Source organism: Dipodomys merriami, unplaced genomic scaffold (genome assembly GCF_024711535.1).
Source record: "Dipodomys merriami isolate MVZ:Mamm:240054 unplaced genomic scaffold, mDipMer1.0.p SCAF_317, whole genome shotgun sequence".
In the NCBI taxonomy this organism is placed as follows: Eukaryota; Metazoa; Chordata; class Mammalia; order Rodentia; family Heteromyidae; genus Dipodomys; species Dipodomys merriami.
The window spans coordinates 1,019,675-1,032,525 of record NW_027204682.1 but is presented as its reverse complement, the minus strand read 5'-3'; the positions used below and the strand labels follow the sequence as shown (position 1 = coordinate 1,032,525).

The 12,851-nt window shown below is 38.9% G+C and overlaps 1 pseudogene; it reads left to right on the top strand.

Moving 5' to 3' along the window:
* Positions 1–9,466: 9,466 nt before the first annotated feature.
* On the top strand, positions 9,467–9,565 carry LOC138841355 (U6 spliceosomal RNA; annotated as a pseudogene).
* The last annotated feature ends 3,286 nt before the right edge of the window (positions 9,566–12,851 follow it).

Genomic DNA, 12,851 nt, shown 5'->3' with positions numbered 1-12,851 from the left:
TAAGGTAACAAAAAACAATAAACAAGCAAAAAAAAAAGAAAAGAAGAAGAAGAAGAAGAAAAAAAAAAGAAAAAAAAGAAAAAAAAGTCTTTTAATTTTTTTTTTTGGGGGGGGGGAGTGGGAAGAATCCTGTATCTCCCTTTTGTCTGCAACCAGTCTCTTGTTGTAGTCTCTGGTCAGCTTGAGGTCCTGTGGCTTGATTGGTTTCTTAAGTCGGTTGGTTGGAAGAGGCAGAAAAATGCTCTGCTTTACCCAAGATTTTGAGATCCCCCTCCCAGGTTAGTTTTCTGGGAGGGTGGTCTGCTTTGAGAGTCACAAAAGAGGGGGATGTGGTGATGAGGCTAGGTTCTGGGTAGAATTGAGGCCTTTCAACAAACAGTAGCTTTTCCCTGGGGCTATTTTGTGATAAAGCTCACAGAGCCCAGCCTGGAGCCATTCTCAGGGTTTCTGTTTTTCAATTGATTGTGGTGGCTGCTAGAGGGAGGGGCAGCCTCTGGCTCTGGTTACCCAGTGAGGCAAGGCACTCCGATGGCTGGCGCCTGAGCTGGGTGACTTTTCCCTGGATGGAGCTGAGTCTGGCAGGTCACTTCGCCGTTAAGTTCTTGTGACCTGCTAAATGACTCGTTTTATTCCAAGGCCTGAGCTGGAGCTAGCAGCTCCTCCGAGCTTTGTCGGTATCCAAGATGGAGATCACCGGTGCTGGGGGGGAGGGTTGGCCTTCCCTCCTCTGCTCCCTGAGGAGTGAGGATGTCGGGCTTGTACTCACGCCGAGTCTTGGATCCTGGGTCGTCTCTGGTCTGCAAACAGCAGGATGAAGATGTTCGCTCCTTGTCGGTTCTTGTTGGTGTTGAGTAGGATCCGCTCGTCCGCTGCGTCTGGCTCCTTCGTCCCGACTCTCTGTGTCTCAGGTATGACTCCGCGGCGGTGGTTGCCGCCGCGACCCCGCCGCCGGAGCAGCAGCTGATGCGTTTCCTTGGCTTCCCCTCTCTTGTCTAACTCTCTGTCCTGTGATGGCACACTTGGTGTGATTCTCTGGCTTAGGACTGTTCACTGGAATTCTAAAACTACTTTCTATGCGAGAGCTTGTTCAGATTCCAGCTTCTCCTCCGCCAACTTCCCAGAACTCTTCTCCATATTTCTGAAGCATTCCTACTGATTATACTCAAATTTTGCTGATATGGTGTCTAAAAGTTATTATTCTTCTACAGGATCCATGGGTCCTAGGATCCCAGGTCCCAGTTATCCGCCTCATCAGATAACTAGGGCAGAAGTTCCCACCTATGCCCATGCAACATGCCAAGAGAAAGTAATTGAAGACCCATCTCAATTTCTCATTTCTTATATTTCAGGGCCCCAATTCCTTGAAATGCAGGAATTAGCAGTGAGCAATTGGGAAATGCAAGGCAACTTAAAATGCAAGATGAAATCACAAAATGTGAAAGTACAGTAATTCAAACTTTCCGTTTTCAGATGACCATGCCATATGAGTGAAAAAGACCACAAATGTCACAAGATTATTTGTAATACCCTTCTCCTAATAATTAATGAATGATTTCAGTCCAGTATCAGCAGGCAAAAAAATAGTTCCTGAATGATAGATCCATAATTGGTCTACCAATGCTAGGAATACTTGAAATAGAGGTTAAATATAATTCAAAAAACATTAATTGAGAAGATCCTTAGTGCTTCAAAACACTGGTACTTCAGTAAACTTGGTTCTGTAGTATAAAATGTTGTCATTCTCAAACAAATGATAACCTACATTTAATCTGCTGAAAGTATATTCTTTTTCAAATAAACTTTTAAAAATCACATTTGACAAAATAACACTATACAAGTGATGATATTTAGTGAGGTTACTAGTCTTTCAAGTGTAGGGAGCAAGTTTCAATAGAGTTGATTTATTCACCCAGCACTAATGCCAAACAGGTTCAACCATTCATTAAAGTGTAGGAATAGTACCCCCCACCATTTGTGTTTTTCAGTAGGTGCCTTTGAAAATTTGTTAAATAGATCAGCCTCCAATATTTCAAACCAAAACATTAGCTAATAAATAAATTTCATCACATAAGTACATTTTAAAAAGTCATGAATAGTTGCCTTATCATATGGTGTTTTATGTTTTCCCTATATGTCTAATATAGTAAGAAATATGACTTTAAGTCTTGAATATGGGTACTCATCAGAGATTTGACAAACATACAATCTGTCTTCTATTTCTATCATTTTCCTCTACAGTAGTAAATTTTAGATTTCTTCTTTTGCCAATACTTATAGGTAGTTGAAAATATTATCCCATGTAAAATAAAATAATCACACACCACTCTACAAAGCCATTTATAAAAACTGGTATTTAGGAATATATTCTAAGCCATTTTTAAACTTTCTTGTTGACTACAGATTAATCTTCCAAATGGAGGGCAATGAAATCATGTCTAGGTGCTTCATGTCTCCAGTTTTGCAAATTGTTACTTCAGATGAATGAATTATGGAAATATGAGCTGACATCAGTTCAAGTATATGCAGAATTGAAACTCCATGGAATGTATATAAACCTTTCAAAGTACTAACAGACAGTTTAACAGAATGACTATCAGGAAATTGAATTAATATTAATAATATTAAAGGAATAATAATAAAGCTATAGAATGAACGAAGAATGGAACAAGGGGCAAGTACAGCTAGAATATTTAATATACACATGTGAGAAAGGAAGTGGTAAATCGGAAATAAATCTTGTAGAAGGGGTTGGTTGAGAATGATAGAAGGAATGACTCTGATCCCGGAACATTGGACAATTAGATGGACATTTTTGTAACACACTTTCACAACTTTTTGAAATTCAGTGAAAAAACACAACAAAAAACAAAAACACACAAAAAGCACAACCAAACAGCAGTCTCTATAGAGTACGATTATGACCTCTCAAAATTTTAAATAGGTAATGAAGGACAATCTTGGGAAAAGCATACAAAGCTGTTCGAAATGAGCAATTTGGGGTAGAGGAGAATTTTTTTTTTTGTTTTTCTTTTTGCTTATGTGGTGCTGAGGAACCGAACCCAGGGCCTCAGGCATGCAAGGCAAGCGCTCTACCACTGAGCCACCTTCCCAGCCCATAGAGGAGAATTTTTAACAGATTTAAATAGATTGTTTAAGGTTATAAATCATCTACATATGCTGCAAATATTTTCTTCTGCGAGTTCTCTTGGTCTAAACTGGATATTCCAGTCCTGAGCCACACTTGATAGCTTGTGAAGATAGAATGGAAGAAACAAGATCAAAAACCCATTACTCCATTGGAGAGGAAACAGTCTTCTACGTTTTCTCTAATTTATATTGACTACTTTTATTCATAAGTTTAATTCAAGTGATTTGAATTAAATATTTCCTTCTTTGTTCTGGCAAAGTAATTGGTCAAAATAATTCACTAAATATTATAAGCCATTTTTTTATCATGCTGTTTTCTTGTCCAAGCGAGTCCATTAAACTTCCTCCTTACATTTGGTTGCCACAGAAACCCAGCATCAATGTTAATGAGGACAATCTCTAATGTAAAACTTTGTCTCCAAAATACCAGTCCAAGAATCTGTTATCACAAATATTTACCTATACATTTTTCTTTTTTCTTTTACCTTGAAAGTCTTCTTGTGTCTAAAGTGCCCTCAAAAATAAGTACTCTGCCAATTTTTGGATCAATCACTTATAACCTCAAAGATATTTTGATAACAAGATGCTTAGAGGAAACAGAAGAATACTGCACTTTTATCTTCTCTCTTAAGACTCTCCTTAGATACCATATCAGGAACAGTGAAGTTATTCTTTGCAAAATTATTTCAATAGATTATTTTTTTCTCTTCATCTTGCATTTGTTCAACAAGATGTATGGAGAAGAATAGAGTTGAATCACCCATACCATGGATGACAGTGTCTTTTACAAAAGGACAATGCTCCTATGTCCTATTTCTCTGTCCTCCTCTTAGCTCTTGCCTGATTTCCAACTAATCACAGATTCTTAGCTTCAAGTCTAATGAAGGTGAAGGACTATAAGGCCTCCCCCGTTGCTACATTGTAGGGCTAGATCTCCGGCAGGAGGTAAGTGTGAACGACGCACTCAAGGAACACACGTTGGGAGAACAGGCTTAAGCAGGTCTGGTTTATTTCTGCACAAGGGTTGGGATTTTATAGGCCCAGCTTTCCCAACCTCCTGAGTCCTTCCAAGCCAATTACTTAGCGGGGAGTTGATCATGGGCATTGCTTGGTGACAGGCACTGATTGGTCCCCTGGGGGAATGTAGGGAGCATGGACAGCTCATGGCTGTAAAGCTAGGCAGATGTGCCTGTGGGTCCCGTCTCTATGAGCAGGAAGTGTGCTTCAACTGCTACTCTAGCTGACTCAACCAGTTCTGACCGGCTCTACCCACAAATTTTCCCTTTTCTTTTAAAAGGACCGTCATTATGGTGACCCGTCATTGGAGGCATTTTTGCCGGGAGTGCAAGCATTTAATAATTCCTAAGAGAGTAAGCCCTACAAGTGCACGGCCTCCCCAGATGACCAGAGAGGATGGCGAAAACCATTGTTGTAACTTTTTAAGCACATCTTCTAAAAAGGAGACAGCGGGAATAAGCTGAATGGTGGTCTGGTTTAGGTGGGTAACATCATGCAGCAGGTTTTGGTTGAAGTTTAACTACTTAAGGGACTTAGGGACTTTGATGTAGTTACTAAGTTCAGTGAAATTGGGTGCGGGAGTGGAAAGCTGACAGACAGAAGTAGTCATAGCATTACATAGTCCTCCTTGTTGTAATCAAAGAAACGTAATCTGTTCTTGGAGCAAGTCTATTTGTTGTTGGAGCACAAGGAGGCCTCCCTTAAGATGATTGGCAACTTGTAAATGTTATAATTCTATGGATGACAGTTGAGGGATGAGCTGGTTTATCTGTTGCACGGTGGACACGCTTTGGGACAGCAATATAGCGGCGGTGGTAGCTGAAGCCACTGTAGCGATGATTGCGCACGGATTGCAAGGATCAATCCTACTGCTCTTTTAGTGCACGGATGAATCAATTGAACCTGGGAAAACTGAGAGTCATTAGTAGCCAGAACAATAAATGGAGGAACACGTACAAAACCTGCAAAAGGATATGAGTCATTGGGTTGCCAGTGATTGCTGAGAGTGCAAGTAGCAGAGGAGTTGTCTCCTAGACAAAAAAAGAACGGGGCTCTAACCACTACCATTCCTGACACCTGGTCATATCCAGATCAGTTACAGCGACGAATATTGGCCAATAGGAAAGGGGACAAACCGAGGCAGGAATGTGATGATCAAACGATTGGCATGGGGGGTCCTAGGTCTCCCAATCGTCCTCCTGAAGAGTCATAAAACTCCTTTAGATTTTGAGGTTTGGGATCTTTTTCAGATTGGTTGTATATAGCTGGGTCTCTACCCTTAAAAGAGTTTTAAAAGAGAAACTATGAAGATGAAGCAGTGGGTGAGGCTTCAATAGCCAAGAAGCTGTGTTTAATTGGAAATCAGGAAATTGCTGAGAGGAGGACATAGAAGTAGGACACAGAAGCATTGTCCTTTTGTAACAGACCTGTCTTCTAAGGTATGGGTGATTTACCTCTATTCTTCTCCATACATCTTGGTGAGCAAATGCAAGAACAAGAGAAAAATAATATATTGAAAAAGTTTTGCAAAGAAAAACTTCACTGTTCCTGATATGGTATCTAAGGAGAGTCTTAAGTGAGAATATAAAAATGGAGTATATTTTGGCTTCCTCTAAGCATCTTGTTAGCAAAATATATCCTTGAGTTTAGAATTGATTGAAAGAAAAAGTGATGGAGTACCTATTTTTCTGGGCAATTTAGACACAAGAAGACTTTCAAGGTAAAGGAAAAAGAAAAAAGTTAGCCAAGTATTTGTAATCACAGTTTCTTGGACTGGTTTTCTGGAGACAATTTTTACATTAGATTTGTCCTCATTAACATAGATGTTGTTTCATGGCAACAAAATGCAAGAGGAAAATTTAATGGACTTGCTTAGTCAATTAAACAGCATAATCCAAAAAAGTGGCAAATAACTTTTAGTTAATTATTTGACCAATTACTTTGCCAGAATAAAGAAGGAAAATGTAATTCAAAATGAATTGACCTAAAAGTATGAATAAAATGTAGTGAAGAGAGATGAGAGAAAAAATAGAGGATTGCTTTCTCTACAGTGGAGTAATGGGTTCTTCATCTTGTTTCTTCCATTACATATTTCCAAGCTATCAATTGTGGCTCAGGACTGGAGTATCAAGTTCAGAAAGATAATATTTGCAGCAGATATAGGTGATTTATAACCTTAGATAATCTATTTAAATCTGTTCAGAATCCTCCCCTACGCCAAACTATCCTCTTTGAACATTTTTGTTTGCTTTTACTAAGACTTTCCTCCATTAACTGCTTAAAATTTTTGAGAGGTCATATTCATACTCCCTACAGATTGCTGTTTGGTTGTGATTTTTATGTGTTTTTGTGTTTTTTAACTGAATTTCCAAAGGTTGTGCAAGTGTCTTACAATTAAATTTGTCCACCTAATTATCCATTGCTCCTGGATCACAGTGACACCTTCTATCATTCTCAACCACCCCTTCTCCAAGATTTATTTCCGATTTACCACTTCCTTTCTCAAATGTGTACATTGAGTATTCTAGCTGTACTTGCCCCTTGTTCCATTTTTCATTCATTCTATGTCTTTACTATTATGGCTCTCTGGTTTCAACTTCCTGATAGTCATTCTGTTAAACTGTCTGTTAATATTTGAAAGGTTTATATACATTCCATGGAGTTTCAGTCCTGCACATACTTGAACTAATGTCAGCTTATATTTCCATAATTCATTCATCTGCAATAACAATTTGCAAGACTGGAGACTTGAAACACCTATACATGATTATATTCTCATCCATTTCAAGATTAATCATTAGTCAACAAGAAAGTTTAAAAATGGCTTTGAATGTATTCTTAACTACTAGTTTTTATAAATGGTTTTGTACAATATGTGTGATTATTTTATTTTACATGGAATAAAACTTTCTACTACATATAAGTTTTGGAAAAAGAAGAAAAGTAACATATACTACTATAGAAGTATATGATAGAAATAGAAGATATATTTTGTCACATCTCAAATGAGTACCCATATTCAAGACTTAAAGACATATTTCTTACTGTGTTAGACAGAGGGAAAACAAAACAGCCTATGATAAGGCAAGTATTTGTGACTTTTTAAAATGCCCCTTATTAAGTGATGAAATTTACTTTATTAGCTAATGTTTAGGGTTGAAATATGGGAGGCTGACCTATTTAACAAATTTCTGGAAGGCACCTACTGAGCAACACAAATGGTGCGTGGTACTATTTCTAGACTTTAATGAATGGTTGAACCTGTCTGACATTAGTGCTGGGTAAATGAATCAACTGTATTGTAACTTGCTCCCTACACTTGAAAAACTTGTAATGTCACTAAGTGTCATCTACTTATCAAATGTTATTTTGGTAAGTGTGATTTCAAAAAGTTTATTTGAAAAGGAATACACTTTCAGGAGATTAAATGTAGGTTGGTTTGAGAATGACAACATTTTTATACAAGAGAACGAAGTTGTACTAAAGTACCAGTGTTTTGAAGCACAAACGATCTTCTCAATTAATGTTTTGCTGAATTACATTTAACCTCTAAGTCGTTTTCCTGACCATGGTAGATCAATCACGGATCTATCCTTCCAGGAACTATTTTTTGGGCCGACTAATGCTGGACTGAAATATTACGTTAGTCATTAGGGGAGGGGTATTAAAAATAATCTTGTGACACTTTCTGATCTTGTTCACTCATATGGGCTGGTCATCTGTAAATTCAGTTTGAAATACAGTAATTTCTCTCCATTTTGAGACTTCATCTTTCATTTTAAGTTGCCTTACATTACACAATTGCTTGCTGCTAATTCTTGTTTCTCAAGGAATTGGAGCCCTGAAATATAAGAAATGAGAAATTGAGATGGATTTTCAGTTACTGTCTGCTGGCATGTTGCATAAGCCTAGTTGAGAAGTCTTGCCCCTGTTATCTGATGATGCAGGTAACTAAGCCATAAGATATTAGGACCCATGGGTCTATAGAAGATTAGATATCGTATTAGGACAATTGGAGTATAATATGTAGGAATGCATCAGAAATATGTAGAAAAACAGTTTGGGACCAGTGAGTTAAAACAATAAACAGAGCATCAGAGTAAAATCTCTTATAGATTAGAGTAAAACAACATTGATTTTTAACAATGTGAATTCAGAAGACCATGAGCAATTAGAAGGTATCGCAAGTGTATACCGAAGACATTGCATTGATAGTTTTTATATTCTAATATATATTCTAAACCTAATTATTTATATTCCAATTATATTTATAGGAATAAATAAATATCACTTTATTTGTCAAATTATCAATTGATTCTAGTAAGTTTCACTGTGTGAAATATAAAATCAGCACATATAAATATAAAATATATAACTATATATAATATAAAAAATGGCACATGTTTTGCATTGTTCTGTTTTGGTTAGGGTATCAAAAGCAACTCTGATTTAAAGTATTTTTCCATTATCTCTACCTCAGTGTTTGATAGAGTTAGACTTAAACCTTTACCTTTTGTAGATTTACAGACTGGAGGCAAGGGGAAACATTACCAATTTAAGGCCTAATAACAAGGAGAAACATATGGACTTCTCCTGGAGCTATGACAATATTTGGTGATAGAAAGGCAGTAGTCTAAGTTCCTGCCTGGTTGGAAGGTAGATAGGCCAGGACATTAGGTAATCATGCATATGAACAATTTTTTCACCTTCTTGGCTTTGAAATGGTAGGTATGATAAACAATTATATTTTGATAAAAACCTTCCAATCTGAAAAGTTCTGTCTGAAATATTCATTTTTCTATGATCCCTTGGAACTAAGATTTATTTTGTTCAAGTAAGACAATTTACGCGATCAGGGTAAGATATTCTGGTTGGTCTGATCCTACATGGAAGAAGGGTAAAGTGTCAGGTAGACGTTTGTGCCAATGAGACCGCATTTGGGAAAATTTCAGCTGCAGAAGTTTAGAAGTAGCTCTTAAGCAAGGCTTACTTTGAATCCGTTAGCTACACAGAGCAAACTCAGTTGAATAAATAAGTACTTGAAAAAGCCATCCCCTTTGGACCTAGCTAAAAATGCTTCAATGTATGATTAAACTAAAATGAAAAAGATTTAAAATAGTCATTGACAAAAAAATTACAAACTGAACAATATAATTATTTTCCATTATACACAGAATTTTAGGGAAATAAGATCAGTAGCATTGTTAGGAACAATAAGGTTTCCTTGTTACAAACAGGCACCCAAGGATATAATCCTGTGTAAATATTGCATCATTAACTACCTAAATTTAGAGGACATTACATGCTTCAGCAGCACATGTACCCAAATTACACCAATACAGAGATTAACATGGCAATTGCAAAGGATGATATGAAAATCTGTGAATTATTCCAGATTTTTCATTCTTCAGATGCAAGAAATGAAAAACAATTATTAAAAAGTTGATTACAAAATTACAAGTGTAACAATATATGTAATTCATATAAATACAAGTTTGACATCAGTGTATTAAATCTTCACCTTAGAAAGGCCTTTATATAGCATAATCATTATAAAACTTTAAAATTAGACAACATTGTCATTTTATTCCAAAGAAATATACTATAAGGACCTAGTAAAAAAGGAATCTTAAACTGTTTTGGTATGGAATGCAATCTGAAAGGACACATTTATTAATGAACCTATATATTATAAAACAATGTAGAATTCAAAGTCTTATATCTAGGAAAGAATAAAATAGATTATGAGCATTATACAAACAGAATACAGAATATTTTAAAGTATAATTTTTCACATAAGCACCAGAAATATCTTTAGTTTCTTTAGTACCCATTTCAACAGATAAATTAAAATTATTTCTGAATAAAAAAAGCAAAAACTCGAGGGGGTCCAAGACGGTGACGGGGAAGTAGGGGAATGCCACAGCTCTCCAAAACCAAAAAGATAGTTTGAGTTCCAACGTTTAATCTCCCCAAGAGACCGACAACAACAACAAAAATCAACATCCAGAGAAAAACAGAAATTGAATAGAAGAATTTCACAACAGAGAAACTTGAAGACGCCTCCCCCAACGTCTATTGGCCACAAAGCAGCGTGCCAAGCCATGGCCAGCCCAGCCTGGTGGGAGCTGCCGGTGGCCCAGAGACACAGGGAGTTGTCTGAAGATCACCCGCACCAAAGACCCCTGAGGTAACAGTGTCAGACTGGCTGATCTTGAAGAATGAAGAATCCTCTGAGCAGGGAACTTACACAAAGATCCCACCCCTTCCCATCACTCTCCATTGGAGCAGAGAGGCTCCATCCCACCAAAGCCACTCAGCCCCATGGCAGGAACCTCAGAGATACATGAGATGCCCACAGAACACCAGAGCAGAACTGAAAGGAACTGGTGCTGATCCAGAGAGCGCAAACAGAGACAAACCCCAGCAATCAGTACCTGCACAGAGGCCCTCCCCAGCCCTCGGGTGGAGGCCGGAGGCCCATCCCGTGGAGCGGACCCAAACAGTGTCAATGGAGGCACTGACAGAAAAGAAACACACAGAGCCACCACCTCTCAGCCTATCCCACAACCACCTCAATTGAACTGTGACTGCAATGGCAACCAACAACCTACATCACACAGAAACAACTAGCTCCAGGGTGATTACCCTGCAGGGGACAGTGTATTCCTCAAGGGAGACAGTGTATTCCTCAAAAGCTTGTGGGAATCCCCAGAACCCCTACCCCAAAACCTGCACCACAGGACCCACTAAAACTAGAAACTTTTCAAGAGCTCCACCAGCCCATGGATCACACTCAGCTGGCCAGGCTAGAACAAGAGAGACCCTGGAAGGAAGCGTTAACGCCCAAGCCTTGAACAGCACCACTGGGTCAAGACACCCAACAGTGGAAGAAATTTGAACTGTGTACTCCAAGCTGCATAATCTAGGTGGGATACACAGCAGCACAGGTCCAACAGGTGTGCCCAGGCTGGGGTCTGGGACCAGGCCTGGGGATCTGGTGCCTGAGCAACATAACCAACTCCTCCCAACTGAAATCAGAAGCTGAGCATACGCCTCAGCAGAGGGGAGAAAAACAGGGAACTGCACTCCTGGTAATCCTGCCTGTGACAGCAAAAGATGCAGGGGGTTCAGGACAAGAGAAGCTCAAACCCCACAAGAACCTGACCCATGTATTCTAGGCTAGGAATTGAACAACACAGGCCTCCAGCACCCGATAATAGTCAGGAGCTCAGGCTGGTAATGTGCTCAGCAGTACAGTGATTGCAAGAGGCCCTGGATCTGATTCCTCAGCAAAACATAACCAGAAAGGGCCAGATGTGGTGCTATGGGTCAAATGGTAGGGTTCCAGCCCTGAGCTGAAGAGCTGAGGGACAGCACCCAAGACCAGAGTTCAAGCCCACAAATAGCCAAAAATATAAAACAAAACAAAATATCAGGAGACCATAGCAGACTCCAGCATCTGGGAGAGTACATCCAGCACATCCGAACTTGCCAAGAACACCTGTAGGAATAAACAGGAGCAGTCTAGGCTGCTCATCCCATGTAAAGGCGGGAACTGCCAGTGATCTACAGCAGAGAGCTGAGAATCCTGTGTGGGTCAGACCAGCAGCTGGAGGTCGGCCACCAACAGAACCGAGATCAGGTACAGACTCTCTCTACCAGCACAGAAACAGTAACCAAGCAAAGACAGACACCTATTGACCAAAACAAAATTTCAGATAAGTCTGCAATAATCCCTGAATAACCATGAGAAAATCACAGAGAAATATTACAAGGTTTATCAACACCTAGGATAGCAAGCTATCTCTAAAAGCCAGCAGCAACCCAGGGGAGAGCCCCACTGGGAGCAAAGCAGGAATGGAAGACAAACACTACATCCAAGACATGCTGGAGGCAATGACTCAAGAAATAAAGTGAGAAATAGACCAGAATTTGAAAGAACACCAGGTCGAAATACCAAAAGAGGTGCAGGACATCAAACAGGAGATGCATGCAAAAATAGAGGTAGCACACACCTCACTAAGCTATGAGATAAGTGACAAAATAGAGGCAGTGCACACCTTATTAAGAGGTGACATTAGTATTTTGAAAACCAACATTGAATCCATTGAAATCAACAATGAGTCCATTTCCTCCATGCAAACCACAATGGAAGCCACAGTTAACAGAGTGAACAAAATGGAATACAGAAGACACAGTACATCAACTGGAACAAAAAAATGACAGATATGGAAAAATCACTTAAATTATACCAAAGGGAAATTCAAGGGCAAGCAGATAGTGCCACGAAATTCAACCTTCATATAAGAAGGTGAGGAATATCAAAGCAAGGGAATGCAACAACTATTCCACAAGATAATCGGTGAAAATTTTCCCCATCTCAAAAAAGAACATCTTACCCACATAACAGAAGCATATAGAACACCTAACATGCAGGATCCCAGGAGAAACACTTCTAGACATATTATAGAATAAATGATAGATCTGAATGATAAGGAAACAATCTTGCATGCAGCAAAATTGAAGAAGGAGCTATACTACTATAGGAAAAATATTAGAATCACTACAGATCTCTCCACACAAACACTGAATGCAAGAAAGGTCTGGGAAAGTACCACATGAGCCCTGAGAGCCAATAACTGCCAACCCAGACTGATATACTCAGAAAAGTTAGCATTCACATT